The following is a 5,583-nucleotide window of genomic DNA, read 5'->3' on the forward strand; positions in this document are numbered from 1 at the left end:
AGTTAGGTCGTACCATCTTGACTAGATCTTAACAGACCCCAAGCTAGGTTTCACCTTTTAAGATTCTTTATTTAGGCAGATCAATATAAAAGGAATGGTTTTGATTTATTTTTATATATATTAAAACAAAAACTCATAACATACATTCCAAAATCTCAAATACAATTACATATTGCCCTAAACGGGTCTTTTAAATAGTACATACCTCCATAGAAGTTTTTTTTTTTTTAAAATAAGTGACAAGTCCACGCAGGGACTAATACAGGATAGGTGTCCATGCAAGGATTAAAGATAAGTCCACGTAGGGACTGAAATACGATAAGTTGTCCACGCAGGGACTTATTTCAAAGTAGAAATTACAGTAGTACTACTATTAAGGGCTAATGGTCACGTTTCTTCTTTTTGCCCTTTAGTAGGTTCGCCAAGCCCTTGAGAAATCCCCGATGGCTTTTCTTTTCTTCCTCGAACTCTCTCTCCACACGATCTAGTCGATGGAGTATTTCTTCCTGTTCAGGAGGAGAGAATCGTGGTTGTGGCGCTTGATGCGGAACTGGAGGTCTGGGAGGTATTGGATACCCATGAGCTGAGTAGTCCGGTGGTCCCATGTTTCCATGTGCTCCGTCAGGGTAGCGCGCATTATATCTAGCTGACACCACATATGGGTCGCGCTCATAGCCGTAGTTGTATTGTGCTTGTGATGGTTCGAACGGGTTGTAAGCCGTCGGACCCGTATAAGCAGGTATGGGTTGGTCATACCCAAATGGTGGCGAATTTCGTGCAGCTGGTGCGGAGTTCGCCTCCTGTATAGGACTTGAAGGTCCTTCTTCTTGTAGCGGCGGATAGTGGCTACTACTAGAATGTCGAGGAGTGCTGAAGTGGATACCCCCTCCTCCTCGTGTAGACATACGAGCATTTGTCCTCCTACGCCTCGGCGGATCAGGTATTACTGGTTGTGCCGGTGGCGGAGGTGGTGGCGTAACTGCCTCAAAGCGTGAATCCTCAGAGGGATCCTGTGGATGTCTCGGTTGCGATGTCTGATGAGATGGTGTGTTGTACCACTCATGTCGGTCAAACAAGGCCATAAAGCTGTCTGGGCCTTGATACTGCGGACCATGATATGAAGATCCATCAGATACTTCTATTGGATGCGTGGGCGTACCACGAGCTGGTTCAGTAGGATCCTCATCTTCCTCCATGGGATCTTCAGAAAAGTGGTCTTGTGGCCCTAGTGGAACAAAACCTGAAGGTTCCTGTATGTAGTCAGCCGGATTGAACTGACCTATGTAGTAAGGAGTAGGGTCGTCATAATTCCGGTGCGAAACCGAACGTTGTAGAGGTATGAAGGAAGGTTGTGGGTTGTTGGGATTATTCTCTGAGTTTGGCCCAAAGGAGTGCCGGTAGGACGGCGTTGAGCTGTGCGAAGTGGAATGCCTCGCTGGCTCGTAAAGATCTCTTCGTCGTTGTGGCTCTTCGCTTCGTGTCATCGAAGGATGTCTTGTACAAGATGGTCCAGCTTCTTGATCGTGATGTGTCACGATTTCTCCTCGGCCTCTACGTCCCCTTCCTCTTCCTCGGAATATAACAGGTGGCATTTTCCTGCTCCAAAACTTATTAAAAATCAATCGAAAATAAAGACAAAAAGGAGTAATAATCCGAATTTGTCCTAAGTTATTGTCTAGACTCAAGTATGTGCAATTGTGTCATTGAGATTAAACACATTAGGATAGTGTTTAATTCACTCAATGTTGGCTCTGATACCAACCTGTCACACCCCGATTTCCACGTGTCTCACCGGTGGGCCCGGTGGGGGATTACCGTGATGATGTTGGCAACATTATAGTCAAACCACACAATTATATAATGCACAGCGAAAGCATAAGATAAATATATAAACTTCAACCTCTGATTGTAATATCAAAATGTATTACAGGGGTTGAATATATCCACAGTGGATCGTAAATAAACATAAAGTATTGTTCCATCAGATACTGCAATCAAGCTTGCGAGACTTATCCCGACGCTAGGGAGCTAATACCAGCCAATTTTCGTTTAGGTACCTGCACTTAATCTTTTTGGGGAAAATACGTCAGTTTACACTGGTAAATACATTCAACTGACACATTTGGAAATGTTTATTAAAAATTGATTTGAATGCACAAGGCACAAACTCTTTTATAACTTGGGAAAATTCATAATGATCTTGTGAACGTTTTACATGTTCTTTTATGCGTTCAGTAGCCCGGGTCGTGCCGGGTTAAAGATTTATAGACACACCACGTTTGCGTAAAACCGTAGTACAAAAACCAACGGCTACGTCTTTTAATTTTAATGTCGACACTTTATACCGGGTGTACGCCTACACCGGGATGTCGATGGTCGTGGCCATTTCGTAAAATGATGCCGAGGATATCCGGGACAACGGTCATTAAACCCCCCAAAGGCTTATAAGCAACAAAACTGTTTAAATGAGCCGATCATATTTAATCAATTAACCACCTAAGCGATGGAATTATATAATGCTCAATCAAGCGGTATTAATATACCGTAACCCAAGCCCATATAGGGGAAATAAGTTAAAGTATTTACCTTTGCAAGTATAAATCCTTAATTTAGATCAAGTCACCGATAGCTTTTACTAGGGCTCCTAATCTGGAACGAAGGTTTTAATTAACCTCTTAGAATCCTAACGGTCCTTGTATTAGCCGTAGCTTAAACCGGTTGATTCCGATATATAGATATGGTTAATTCGCATGAAAAGGCGAAAACTGGGAGTGGAGTATGATCTGGACCCAACAAGTTCAGAGACTTGTTTTATAGGGGTTTATAGTTCACACTCTGGATTTTGGGGTTCAAATAATATAATTTGACCCATATCGGCTATTGCACGAAAACTAGTTCCATGAGCCGTACCGTGTGCGCAAATAGGCGAAACGGTTAACCATAAGTGTCCTACGCTTATTTCCTAAGTCAATATGCCTTAAAAGTATTGTGGTATCAGTAGGATACCTTCCGTGACGCCCGTAACGAGTTTAAGTTAATATTATGCCCCGTAGGGGCTTTTCGGTCATTTTAAAGACTTTAAAAAGGCTTCTCGAGTTCTACAGGAAATCTGAGTTTCCCGAACAGCTTAGAAAGCTTAAAATACTTTATTTATTATTTAAAACCAGTGGCAATTGGAATCGGGTCAAAAGACCTTGTAGAACTCCCGTTTTGGCCAAAAAGGGCATATTCGGTATTTACCGAACCGTAGCCATAACCGCAGGTTATGAGCAAGGTAAAAATTATTAAGAATCTTTAAAATTCCCAAAATATTATTTTACCACAGTGGGTAAAAGTTTTGGTGACGAAATCTTGGTTTAGATAGGCGTTATGCTAATTGCGCCGTTAATTACAAAACTTTCTCTAATTTGCGCTAATTAGCATAACTCTCGTTCTAGACCTCGGATTGACGTGAAACTTTAAGGACATGCTTATAATTTAACAAGCAAGGTTTTGGTCCGTTCACGTGTCCGAAAAACTCGTTTTAATTTTAAAAGGCCGTTACGGTCAACTTTTAGGCGAATGACGGAAATACGTAAAAGACTCGGATAACTCATGAACCGACCACAGAGGCTTTTACCAACATGTGACCTGGTCCTAAGAGAGTCCTAAGGTATATTTATACCTCACTAAAACGGGTCAGAACTGAAGTCAAAGCAAAAGTCAAACTTTTGCGACTTTCGGCTCCGAACCGGTTCTATATAGTAAATGATCGATTCAAACGAGCGCAAACATGTTTATATACTTATTATCATGTTTTATGATTATCAAAACAGGTTCCATAACATATACATTACAGATTATGCATAAATCGCTAAAATAGCTTTCTGTTGACTTTTTAACCGCACGTTTGACTCGTCATTTGACATAGTTAGAGTGGTGATCAGGGGGAACCATTTTAGAGGTTTAATACCCACATAAATACCAACTCATAACCACTTTTGATTCGTCATAAGACTGAACCATTACTGATTTATCGTAAAGTCAAACCGTAGTTACGACGGTTTGGTTTTTAGCTAAAAACTAAGCATAAACTGAACAATGAATGATCAAGGTAACTTACAGAAGTTAGAACTTGAATATGGAGCAGAGAAGAAACACTTGGGAGCCTTTAGAATGGCCAGAGATGTGTGTTTGAGTTGTTGTGAATGTTATGCACATAAAGGTGCTATTTATAGCCAAGAACAAGCCCCTATGATCATTACATCTACCACAATAGTCCAGAGATGATGGGTAGGTGTCCTAGAGGTGTATGGGTCGAGTATAGAGTGCCCATGCCTCATTGATTGAGGTTTGATCGTTCAAATGGTCCAAAGGCCAAGTAGTTACAACAATTCTGCATCTGGGCGTCTAATGCGGCCCGCATGGAGGTTCCATGCGTTTACAATGCGGGCCGCCTGGGATTAAAAGATCAGACGCGTTATTGAGGAGGCTCGCGGCCCGCCTCAACTTAACCCATTATGCAATGCGGGCCGCGTGGGTTAAGATTTCAGAAATTTTTAAATCTTTTATCATGATTACAGAATCTGGCCATTAATAACGAAATCTTTCGTAATGATTTACCTGACCTTTCGGTTTTGAAGGGGTAACTTTGCGGTTTGGCCCTCGGTTATTTACCGATAGGGGCCTCGTGTTATTTACCCGCATTATTAAGTCCCCGATTTATTTATTAGTTATATTGGAAAGCCTTAACTTTCACTATTGACGCTTTTAACCCTTCTTCTACGAATTTGATCGTAACTTTCTCGTTTCATATCGAAACTTCGCGAAATTCATATATTTTATTTTAGTGGGGGTATAATACCGTTACAAGTCTTTGGAACGTTAAAGGGTCACTCAGAGGTATTATTAAACATGTTGACACAGTTAACCCCTGTAGTTTGTAATCTCTCACTTTCTCCCGCGTTTTGTTTTTGTACGATCTATAATTTATTCGCTTGAAGGTTTAAGCATTATTTAGGGATACTATACAGTATATTTACCCTTGTTGACATTTATAACCCTCGAATTTATATACTTTCAAGGTTTGTCATAATTAGTCCTTTATTTATTATAGATGCCACGTGTAAACAAATGACACGTGTTAACACATCATTGGACACAAAAATTCGAGGTGTTACATGCGCTTTTTCAAGCTTTTGCGGAAAGTATTATACGGGGACTAGGTCAGAATTTCCATTCAGCAAAAGTCCTGGGATAATACCCCAGATATCACTGAGCATAAAGACCTAGTACCTCAGAATAAGGGACCTTTCAAACAAGATTTCAGGGGTTACCTATATATCCAAGAAGTTGTTACCCACAGAATAAGCAAGTTTGAATTTTTAGATTTATATCTCGTCACAATCCACTAAATGTGTAAAAACCTACCGACACAACCGCAGTGAGATTGTTTATCACATTTTAACTTTCCATTTCTTTAGCATGTTGTGACAGTCCACTGATGTACTATCATTTCCTCTTTTATGCAACAAAACTCATTTTTGAATTTTATCATGTTTTTGGCTTTTTCGAATTTTTTAATGTTTTTGGATTTTCTGAAAA

Source organism: Helianthus annuus, chromosome 4, assembly GCF_002127325.2.
Source record: "Helianthus annuus cultivar XRQ/B chromosome 4, HanXRQr2.0-SUNRISE, whole genome shotgun sequence".
NCBI lineage: Eukaryota > Viridiplantae > Streptophyta > Magnoliopsida > Asterales > Asteraceae > Helianthus > Helianthus annuus.